Source organism: Ostrinia nubilalis, chromosome 18 (genome assembly GCF_963855985.1).
Source record: "Ostrinia nubilalis chromosome 18, ilOstNubi1.1, whole genome shotgun sequence".
NCBI classification, from domain to species: domain Eukaryota; kingdom Metazoa; phylum Arthropoda; class Insecta; order Lepidoptera; family Crambidae; genus Ostrinia; species Ostrinia nubilalis.
Window position 1 is genome coordinate 3,032,311 of NC_087105.1, and position 12,445 is coordinate 3,044,755.

Consider the following 12,445-nt stretch of genomic DNA (forward strand, 5'->3'; position numbering starts at 1 on the left):
CATCACTCAAGTTATTCGAAGACCCGTGACCTCGAGCCGCAGTGCGCTTATCGCTCAGGAATGTTCCCGGTCGCCGCCGTCGTGTTCTTATCGGTCGCCCACGCAGTCTTCATACTGTAAGTCTTTGGTCATTGTCTAGACTAAGTTTAAATCAGAGTTCAGTTCTTTTTATTGATAAATTTATTTTGTTAGACGTATTATAAATTGTTTACTGTAAATGTTACCCGATATTTAACAGCTGCATCTGCATTTCTTGAGTTCGTGTTTTAAATTAATTATGCGTAAAGGCTCAAAACCCGAAGACGAAAAACTTACTATCGAGATTCCTGATACGGAACCTACTTTAAGTAGTTCAGACGTGAAATCGCCACTGGTTTCCCCTCGCGTGACAAGAAAAACAGCTGCAGCTCTCGCAATCACAATGTCCGAACTAGAGTTAAACATACTCTTCAAATTTATCAAACCCTATGACGGAAGTAGAGAAACTCTTAATTCATTCCTTGTTAATTGTGACAATGCTTTCGGGCTCGCGTCGGACGCACAAAAATCCATTCTGTTTAAATTTATCCTAAGTCAGCTGCATGGTAAAGCAGAGATTGCCTGCTCAATAAAAGAATTCACATCTTGGGACCAACTGAAAGAGTTTTTAAAGACTCAGTTTAGTGAACGAAAACACTATTCCCATCTATTAACGGAATTACAAGAGAACAAACAAGGTCCTCAGGACACTGTTAGCCAGTATGCCCTCCGCACCGAGACCTGCCTCTCACAACTTTTGACCGAAATATCGTTGTCCAACATCAAGGCCAAGGAATTAGCCGGCCGCACCGCGGCTATGGAAGACCTTGCCCTGCACCACTTTGTAATGGGACTTCATCCCCGAATCTCCAATATCATTAGATGCAAATCCCCTAAATCACTAAATGAGGCCATCAATTACGCTATTTCAGAAGAGCGTATCCAACAAACGCTGTACAGGCGTCCACAATCGGATCAAAAGCCAAACAATAATAATACTAATAACAGGTTTAGGGCCGGGCCTTCCAAACCAAATCAAAATTCATCTTTTTCCTCACAAAGACCTTCCAACCCCTCATCACAAGGGGCCTCCAACGTTGTCTGTCGTTATTGCAAAATACCTGGTCACGACATCTCGGTGTGCAGGAAACGCGAATATAATAATAACCGTTTCAAGGTCCATCAGAACCCCACTCATAACACTCATCAATCCCCACGTGTGAATTTTCTCGAACAACCTGAAGAGGAGGATGGCCATGACGAAGCCACCTCCTTGGTTGAGCCTTTAAACGAATAGTGGGCTCGCGGCGGTGTCTCGCGAGACCCAGTCTCACAAATCCAATCCAGCCATATGCATCGAATGACACCGTTTCCAAATCCAGGGACCACACGGGTAACCAGCCCCAAAAAAGCGCCCTATCTTCCAAATCCAGGGACCACACGGGTAACCAGCCCCCAACAAGCGCCCTATCTTCCAAATCCAGGGACCACACGGGTAACCAGCCCCCAACAAGCGCCCTATCTTCCAAATCCAGGGACCACTCGGGTAACCAGCCCCCAACAAGCGCCCTATCCTCTAAATCCAGGGACCACTCGGGTAACCAGCCCCCAACAAGCGCCCTATCCTCTAAATCCAGGGACCACTCGGGTAATCAGCCCCCAACAAGCGCCCTATCCTCTAAATCCAGGGACCACTCGGGTAACCAGCCCCCAACAAGCGCCCTATCCTCTAAATCCAGGTACCATTCGGGTAACCAGCCCCAAACTAACGTTCAAATCATCTCGTCAACAAATCCTGTTAATCCCAAAAATCCTAAAATCCCTATCGTATCCACAGAAATCAGTAAAGTATACGAAGTAAACATAGACACAACTAAAAAATTGTTACCGCATGTGCTACTAGATTCACAAGCCTCAGACATCCCATTATCCTTGTTGGTCGACTCCGGTTCTGCTATATGTTTAGTAAAAGATTCCAGTATACGAAAGAATCTTAAACTCGTCAAAGAATCAATTAAACTCAAGGGTATAGATTCCCACGATGAACCAACCCAGACTGAAGGTCATTTTCAACTCAAACTAAATGTAACAGATAATAAATCCTTGTCATTCAAATTCCATGTTGTTAAAAACATAAATTTGCCCTATGATGGCATCATAGGTTCAGATTTTCTCACCACCTTTGGTTGCAAAATCGATTATACTCATGATATATTAAAAGTAGGCAAATTCGACATAAAATTACATTTTTCAGAGCCCTTTTATGTTATTCCACCTCGCACAGAAGCAGTCATAGAGTGTTCAATCCAGAAAACCAACCTCAAGGAGGGTATTATCATAGACCAACATCTGTCCGATGATATTCTGATATCCAATTGTATTGTTAAAATAAAAGACAATAACCGTGTCAATCTAACTATTGCCAATACTTCAGAGACCTTCGCGAATGTCAAAACTAACCTTAATCTTCATGTGGAACCATTACACACCTCTGCATATCCAGTTAACACAAGCATACAAACCACATCCAAGCGAACAGAACAAGTCCTTAACTCACTCAGAACATCTCATCTGAACCAAGAAGAGAGAGATGCTCTCATAGACATCTGCTCACAATACTCTGATATCTTTCATCTGCCCGATGACCAGCTTACATTTACGTCTGCCCTCAGTCACCAAATCAAAACAAACAGCGACATCCCCATTCATACCAAGTCGTACAGATTCCCAGAATACCACAAAAAGGAAGTGGAGACTCAGATTGGTAAAATGCTTGACCAGGGAATCATTGAACCTTCATCTTCCCCTTGGAGTTCACCGATTTGGGTAGTGCCCAAAAGGATGGACTCCCTAGGGCAACGCAAATGGCGAATCGTTATTGATTACCGGAAGCTTAACGACATAACAGTCGGCGAAACTTACCCAATCCCTCAAATATCCGAAATCCTCGACCAGCTGGGAAACAGTAAATATTTCACCACATTAGATCTCACTTCCGGATTTCATCAAATCCTTATCTCCCCAGAGGACGCCCCTAAAACCGCCTTTTCTGTCCCTCAAGGACATTACCAATTCAACAGAATGCCTTTTGGATTGAAAAACGCACCATCCACCTTCCAGAAATTGATGAATAACTGTCTTTCCGGTCTCCAAGGCACGCGATGCTTTGTTTATTTAGACGATATCGTCGTTTACTCTCCAGATCTACCTACGCAAATTAATAACCTCAAAATTGTCTTTGACAGAATCCGCAATTTCAATCTGAAACTTCAACCAGATAAGTGCGAGTTTCTCCGAAAGGAAGTGGCTTATCTTGGCCACATCATTAGCGAAAATGGCGTTAAACCTAATCCCGACAAGACCAAAGCAGTGACAGAATTCCCAACACCCCAATCTCCGAAAGATGTAAAATCTTTCCTTGGTCTCGTCTCGTACTATAGAAGATTCATACCTGACTTTGCAAGACTAGCCAAACCCCTGACTTCTCTCCTAAAAAAGGACACGACATTTAAATGGCAGAATGAACAACAACTAGCTTTTGAGTCCTTGAAGAATAAACTTGTCTCTGCCCCTATTCTAGCCTACCCAGATTTTACACGACCCTTCCTTCTGACGTGTGATGCTTCAAATTACGCAATATCCGCAATACTATCACAAGGTCCTGTAGGACAAGATCGTCCTATTGCTTACGCGTCACGCACCCTCAATAAAGCGGAGTGCAATTATAGTGTAACCGAAAAAGAGTGCCTTGCCGTAATTTTCGGTACCAAGGTCTTTAGACCTTACCTGTACGGTTACCACTTTACCGTTCTCACAGATCACAAACCACTAGAATGGTTATTTAAATGCAAAGATCCAGGATCGCGACTTATCCGTTGGCGTCTAAAATTAGAGGAATTCGAATACGACATTAAATACAAAAAAGGAAAGATTAACACCAATGCAGACGCCCTTTCGCGATTCCCTGTTAACCCAGTCCAACCTGAAAATGCCCCTGCTTCTGCTTCCAATGGCGAAGAACCTGCCCAAGAACTGGATCAAGACCTAATGGACTTGTTGGTATCTCCTCCATCATTCGACCCTGATGAAATAGATCTATCAGACCTCCTCGACCTGAATGAAGAGATCCTACCTCTACCTGAAATAGTTCCACCATCTCCAAATACTCGCGATCCAAACGAGGATTCCACACCATTACCCCAACCTGGAATAAGCCCATCTAATAATAACCCCGATGTACCCGAAAACGATACCGAACAACCAGCGACTCCTGACACTCAAACTATCGTTGTACCGACACCACCCACAAACGGTTGCTTAGATTTACCCGACGACGACTATCCTGCCTTCTTAAAGGCTATAGAAAAAAGAGATAAGCATCTCAATACCCTTATCCAAGAACATAACGAGAGCATAACTAAATCTGATTGCAAAATCATTATCCTACCTACCTCTATAGATCTTGATGAATCTAATCCCTTTATACAGGATATTCTCGATAGAATACCCAACAGGTCTGAAATTATAGGAAAAGAGAGAACAGTCAACTCTTTTATCACATTCACATTCGAAAACAAATCGTATTACCTGCTCTTTTTCAAAGTTTATCATTTCGATAAATCAACCTACAAAGACTTATACGAGAGTCTCAGATCTCTTAGAAACGAGCTCATCGTTAACCTCGACGCGCAGAACACCCCAAAAATTGCAATAACAGAATTCAAGAATCCATTTGATACTCACCAATTTACCAAAATCTATAACATGCTCCTTTACCTGTTTCATAATACTGGTATTAACATCCACATATACAAAGACAAAATAGCTTACCCATCACTTTCGGAAATTCCTAAAATCCTCAAAGAAAACCATGATGTTCCAATTGCCGGACATCTTGGCATGAACCGTATGCTTAACCGAATCAAAGAAAACTTTTATTGGAAAAACATGCGTAGCGACATCGAATCATATGTAAAAAAGTGCCCTCTGTGCCAGGCCAATAAGGCTCTCAGACAAACAAACCGTGCCCCAATGCAAATCACCAGCACATCCACCGAACCAGGTCAACGAATATCCCTAGATATTGTTGGGCCGTTACCCGAAGCTGGACCTGCAAAATTAAAATACATTCTGACTATTCAAGACGATCTCACTAAATTCTCCTCCGCATATCCCATTCGCAGCACTACGGCCGAAGAAACGAGCGAGTGCCTTCTTCACTACATATCAATATTCGGAATCCCCAAAACAATTCTAACAGATCAAGGGACCAACTTTACATCGGACCTGTTTAAAAAGACTTGCGAATTTCTCAAAATAAAAAACCTTTGGGCCTCGCCATACCATCCGCAAACCCAGGGTGCCCTGGAACGGAGTCATTCAACCCTCAAAGAATACCTTAGATCGTTTACTAACGAGGAGCAGACAAACTGGCCCCGTTATACCTATACAGCCATGCTTACTTATAATACAACTGTTCATTCAACAACTCACTTCACACCTTACGAACTGATGTTCGGAAAGAAACCAGTAATTCCGAATTCTATCTACGAAGAATCGTCGGGAGCCACATACCCTGAATATGTTCGGATGCTCCAAAATAGACTGAAGTACTCACGAGAGAAAGCTTTAGATTACATAAGGCAATCCAAAGAGTCCTCCAAATCCCATTATGACACTCGTACTCGTCCAAGGTCATACAAAATTGGCGACTACGTTTATGTTAAAAACCACTTGAGAATGCGTAAAGCTCTTTCGCCCCTCTGGAAGGGACCCTATAAAGTAGTAAAAATAAATGGTAACAACACACTTACCTTACTCATCAACCGACGCCACGTCACTCATCACTTCGATCAGGTGAAGTTGGCCGACGTCGAAGTAAACCTGTAAATAAATATATTATATTATGTCTTAGAATTAACGTAAATACTTACCTCGAATTCACGTCATATTCGTGCGACAATGTATCCATATAACCTGAAAACAAAAAAAAAAAAAAAAAAAATTATATACTTAAATGAAAAAAAAATAATATTATATACTTAAATAAAAAAAAAAAATATTATATACTTAAATAAAAAAAAATATAATATAGATAAAATAGTTACTTACTCTTAGGTTATTAATAATTGTAAAATTATTATTTGCAGTTCAGCTCAAGGTCAATCTCACCAAGATTTCATCCAGCCGATTACCTCAAGTTCAGGCGTCTACTATGATTACCTAGGCAGACTTAAGATAAATAATGGACAGCTGAAAATTGTAATACCGGTAGATATCGCGCATTTTAGGCCACACATGCAAAATATTGAAACTGTTTTCGAAACAACGAAACGATTATGTAATCAAACCCGAATTATAGAAATTGATGCAGAGTGCCGTAACTCATTGCAACCATTAGCAGCCCAATTGCAAGAAATGAAAAGAGAGTATGCGTCCATCTCTCACCTAGTAGACAATAGAACCAAACGTAGTGCATGGATAGGAGGTATAGGGACACTTTTGAAACAGATCTTCGGCTCCTTAGACGAAGATGATGGTTTGAGGTACGATGAAGCAATAGCATCATTGCAAAACAACGAAAAGAAGTTAGCCTCGCTTATGAAAGAGAATATCCTGATCACCAGTTCTACTTTAAAATATTATAATAACACCCTACATAAGATAAAAAGCAATGAAGCTAGCCTTGCTGAAGCTATCGACAAGCTCTCTACAAATATAAAAAACATAACTGAAATCACTAATGGACTACAAATACGCGCTAGTGTAAATGAAATACTTAGTATCCTAGAAACGTCAATACTTACCTTGTCATTCCAGCTTGAAGACATAACTAATGCCATTCTATTCAGCAGTCAAAACATCCTACACCCCGCGATAATAACACCAAGTCAATTACATCAAGAGCTTGCCGATAACTACAGGCATTTGCCTAGCGACCTTGAACTGCCTGTAACATTAGACATTAATTCTGTATATCTTATTTTTAACATTTCTAAGTTAGTATGTTATTACTTTAAGGATAAGATCATATTTGTGTTGCAAGTACCGTTAGTTAACACTAAAGAATATGTATTATTTCATACTATTGCACTTCCTACACCATATGAACCCAAGGAACCGAACTCTTTTAGCCTGATCATACCTGATCATAAATACATTGCAATGACCAAAGACAAATCTCATTATTGTACTTTTGACAACCTGAAAATCTGCAAATCGTTAGGCTCAGAAGACTTTGTATGTAATATCGAAAACCTGTATTCCACAGAGGCAAGGACGACCTGCCAAAGCGAATTATTAGCGAAAGTAATTAATAAAAAACCAGTACAGTGTGAATCTAAAATTATATTTGGAAAATTGGACATTTGGAAACCATTGTCAAATAACAAGTGGATCTTTATACAATCAGAACCTAACAAGATTTCAATAGACTGTCATAATGCAGAATTATATGAAACAAGTATTATTGGTACAGGCTTAGTCAGTATCCCCAAGGATTGCATTGGCTATTGTAAAAGCACGACGCTAATTCCAAAATACAATGTTTTAAATATCACATCACCAATCAATCACGTGCCAGATTTTAATTTGATCAACGATACTTGTTGTAACATAAATAAATTAAATGATGTAAGGGATAATGTGTCCCCTATCTACCTACATGACATAGATTTAGACGATTTTAATTCCGAAAACAAAAATAAAATAAAATCTCTTCTAGATGACTTAAAAAGCATCGAACACCCGCCAAATCCACATATTGTTAAATATGGGACACACTATTCCATTATCATAATCCTAATGTTTATTGCTATAATTGCTACATTATGTTATTGTACCGCTAAGCGACTATTTTGTAAATCCGGAAGCAATCGTCCCTTTAAATTTAAAATCAACCTAAATAGACCTTCATCCCAAACACCCCCCGAAACACTAGACAGTACAGACAGACAGGACCCTAACAATTTTGATATAGAAATGACCAGCCCTGTTGCCCCGCTCAGAACCAAAATTTAACAGAGACTTGGAGTCTTCAACCCCAAGTCTCCTCTAGAAGGGGGAGGTGTTATATCCGGTATTTGCATCCCTTATTGCTGCCCTGGCCGCCCATCCCGCCATGTCAGCAGTTTGGGATCCAAAGCCATGTCTCTCAGCCTTTCGAGTAGTCAGTCCGTGCTCAGATCCCATAGTCGGCGGTTGCTCCCGGATAATTAATCCGAATTCAAGTTCTAATTAAAAGAAGTTTTTTTAAAAAGCTAATTTCAATTCCCCGCGTAACAGTGCGAAATCGTGGGTAAAAGCTAGCCTTGTTATACTGATTTCATCATCCTGATGACTTATGAACGAACAGCTCATAATGGCTCAATCAGAAAGACTGTCCGGTCTCCGTTTTAGCTTTTTATACCTATCCTATAGCATCATCATCATCATCGTTAACCTCCACCACTGTAGGAGCGCGACCCTCTCTGATTTACCAAAGGCAAATGAAGAATATTTGGCATACATTCCCCACACTATTAATTATGTAATACTAGCTTTTGCCCGCGGCTTCACCCACGCGAAATTTAATTCGTCACAGGTCGTCGTAAATTATAGCCTATATTATGTTATTCTGGGTTATAAACAATTATACTGTAAAGTTTCTGTACGGGCGGGAGGCAGTGTTTGTAAGGCACCGCTCCCGTGCCCGGGATATGCGGTCAGGAAGGGAACTAACTCCCTAGTGAGCCTAGAGTCCCTATTCCCTAAGACACTAAGTCCCTAGAGCCCTAGTCCTGCCTAACAATAGATACTTAGACATAATGAGGGTTGATAGGAAGGAAGCTGCTCCCAGGTCGCCCAGGGCAGCAGCGTTAGGACGGCAGGTAGGCGGCGGGGACCCGCTGCCAGCCCGGCAGACTCACCGGACTGATCATAGCGACGGCTAAGGGTGTCTTGGCCGCAGCGGGGGGAAATGAGACACAACGACGGACGGTTGATATCTGTTTATTGTTATGATTCTATTGCTATTTATACATGATTTACTTGGTATACACAATTATAGGTTTATGCTAGTGTGCCGTCGGTGTAGAGTGCCGACGGTGCACGTTGAGGGTTCATGGGTCGCCCGGCGGTCGATGCTGACGGTGCAGCAGGATGTACGATCGTGCTCGAAGGTGTACGGGCGGGAGACAGTGGTTGTAAGGCACCGCTCCCGTGCCCGGGATATGCGGTCAGGAAGGGAACTAACTCCCTAGTGAGCCTAGAGTCCCTATTCCCTAAGACACTAAGTCCCTAGAGCCCTAGCCCTGCCTAACAATAGATACTTAGACATAATAAGGGTTGATAGGAAGGAAGCTGCTCCCAGGTCGCCCAGGGCAGCAGCGTTAGGACGGCAGGTAGGCGGCGGGAACCCGCTGCCAGCCCGGCAGACTCACCGGACTGATCATAGCGACGGCTAAGGGTGTCTTGGCCGCAGCGGGGGGAAATGAGACACAACGACGGACGGTTGATATCTGTTTATTGTTATGATTCTATTGCTATTTATACATGATTTACTTGGTATACACAATTATAGGTTTATGCTAGTGTGCCGTCGGTGTAGAGTGCCGACGGTGCACGTTGAGGGTTCATGGGTCGCCCGGCGGTCGATGCTGACGGTGCAGCAGGATGTACGATCGTGCTCGTACATATTGGCATCTCGCAGAAGAAGAAGGCGCGGAGGATGCTGCACGTGGTTGCCCTGCTGCCCGATGACCGTAGACCTTGGCTGCCGGTGACTCCATGTGCGGCTGATGGCCCAGGTGGTGGACCTCTGGTTGGCTGTCCACTTGGTGTCCACCTGGCTGGTTGGTTGACCAGGCAGCTCGCGGGCCTGGCTCCTGGTGAGGCCAGGATGCTCGCGGGCCTGACGCTGGTGTGGCCTGGCACTGGTGTGGCCGAGGCTGCTGATGTGGCCTGCCACTGATGTTGCCAAAGCTGCTGATGTGGCCTGGCGCTGGCGCTGACGTGGCCAAGGCTGCTGATGTAGCCTGGTACTGGTGTGGCCGTGGCTGCTGATGTGGCCTGACACTGGTATGGTCAGGCTGCTGATTTGGCCTGGCACTGGTGTGGCCGAGGCTGTTGATGTGGCCTGGTACTGGTGTGACCAAGGCTGCTGATATGGCCTGACGCTGGTGTGGTCAGGCTGCTGGTGTGGCCTGGCAGGTGTTGCCAAGGCCGTTGATGTGGCCTGGCGCTGACGTGTGGCCAAGGCTGCTGATATGGCCTGGCTGCTGTTGTGGGGCTGCATGGCCTGGCTGCTGTGTGTCCAGGCTGCAGTCTCCTGGCTGCTTGTTGTCCAGGGTGCAGTGTCCTGGCTGCTTGATGTCCAGGCTGCAGTCCCCTTGGTTGTCCAGGCTTCTTGATGTTCTGGCTGTCGTCCTCTTGATAGTTTGCCTTCTTGGCTTGTGTCGAACTGAACAGCATATGCGACTTCTCGGTTACCGGTGAGACCCACTTCCGGGAGGCCGGTAACTGATCCGCTGCTGTCAGATTGCTGCTGTTCTGATGATACGTGCCAGTGCTGCAGTGGAGATGCTGATGCTCCGACTGTAGCGCTGCTGTTGTGGGGGTGCATGACCTGGCTGCTGTGTGTCCAGGCTGCAGTCTCCTGGCTGCTTGTTGTCCAGGGTGCAGTGTCCTGGCTGCTTGGTGTCCAGGCTGCAGTCCCCTTGGTTATCGATGATGATGGTTGGTAGTTGATGTTACTTGATAATTGTAGTTGTCGTTGCTTGATGATAGGATAGGATAGGTGTTGGTGTAAAAGGTATTAATAATTTGATATTTGAGGACAACAGAACTGATAAATGTTTTTGATAAGGCTAGCGGAGTTGAGTTGAATATACGCTGCCTGATGTTATGTTATGATTTTAAGATGTTATGATGTTATAATTTCCTTATTTCCCCCACCCAAATTGCTAACTACACTGCCTATGATTAAGTTGACCTACTTTGAAACGTAATAAAATGTTTGTTACTTGATAATGTCATTGACTGCAAAATGCTCACGTTTGCAGAATGTTGAAACAATGCGAGTATCGCTGATGCTAAGAAATGCGCTTGCAATGTAGCAAAGTATGATAATGTAAAAAATGATGTTTTTGTGGCAATGCACAAGCCACAATGTTAATGATAAATGATAATGTTTAGTGATACCGTACGGGCCACAATGTTAATGTTATATGTTTGTTTGTGAGTAGCACCGTACGGACCACGATGTTTAATTGTAGCCGCTTGCTTAGGTACTACAACTTGATAAAATGATATGTTAAGATCAGTAGCGTCTTGATTGCCACTTTGTTGATCTTGTTTGTTTGTAATGATAAATTTGATAGCTTACTTGATTGCTACCATTTGATGATTTGATAATGATGATGTTAAGACCGCGCTCAGTGAAAATGTTAATTCACGAGTTGGTCAGTTTTGCTACATTGCTCGCGAAGTGTTATGAATGAATGATATTACGTAACAAATAATAATGTTACTGAAATTAATTGATATTCCCGATTGATATGGGATTGGAAGACCAAATAATGTCGATGTCTTGATAATGCTAAATGTTGTAACAAATGTTTGAGCAGTCGGGATTTGGAGTGGTTGTAAGGCACCCCTTCCCGTCGCCAAGTAAATAAACTGATAAGACCGACTGTAGGGTCCTGAAGGTTACTGATGATAATGATCCGGTTCGAAGATGTACGGGCAGGAGGCAGTGGTTGTAAGGCACCGCTCCCGTGCCCGGGATATGCGGTCAGGAAGGGAACTAACTCCCTAGTGAGCCTAGAGTCCCTATTCCCTAAGACACTAAGTCCCTAGAGCCCTAGCCCTGCCTAACAATAGATACTTAAACATAATAAGGGTTTGATAGGAAGGAAGCTGTGCCCAGGTCGCCCAGGGCAGCAGCGTTAGGACGGCAGGTAGGCGGCGGGGACCCGCTGCCAGCCCGGCAGACTCACCGGACTGATCATAGCGACGGCTAAGGGTGTCTTGGCCGCAGCGGGGGGAAATGAGACACAACGACGGACGGTTGATATCTGTTTATTGTTATGATTCTATTGCTATTTATACATGATTTACTTGGTATACACAATTATAGGTTTATGCTAGTGTGCCGTCGGTGTAGAGTGCCGACGGTGCACGTTGAGGGTTCATGGGTCGCCCGGCGGTCGATGCTGACGGTGCAGCAGGATGTACGATCGTGCTCGTACAGTTTCAACAAAATCCGTTCAGTAGTTTTTGCGTGAAAGAGTAACAAACATCCAGACATCCAAACTTTCGCATTTATAATATTAAGTAGGATTATTTATATCAATTTTGTGGTATATTCAGTCTCATACTACAATCGCTAAATGGCATAAGAAGCAAGAAAGATGTCCAGAGTATCCATTTCCAAACCCTCCCCAAACAC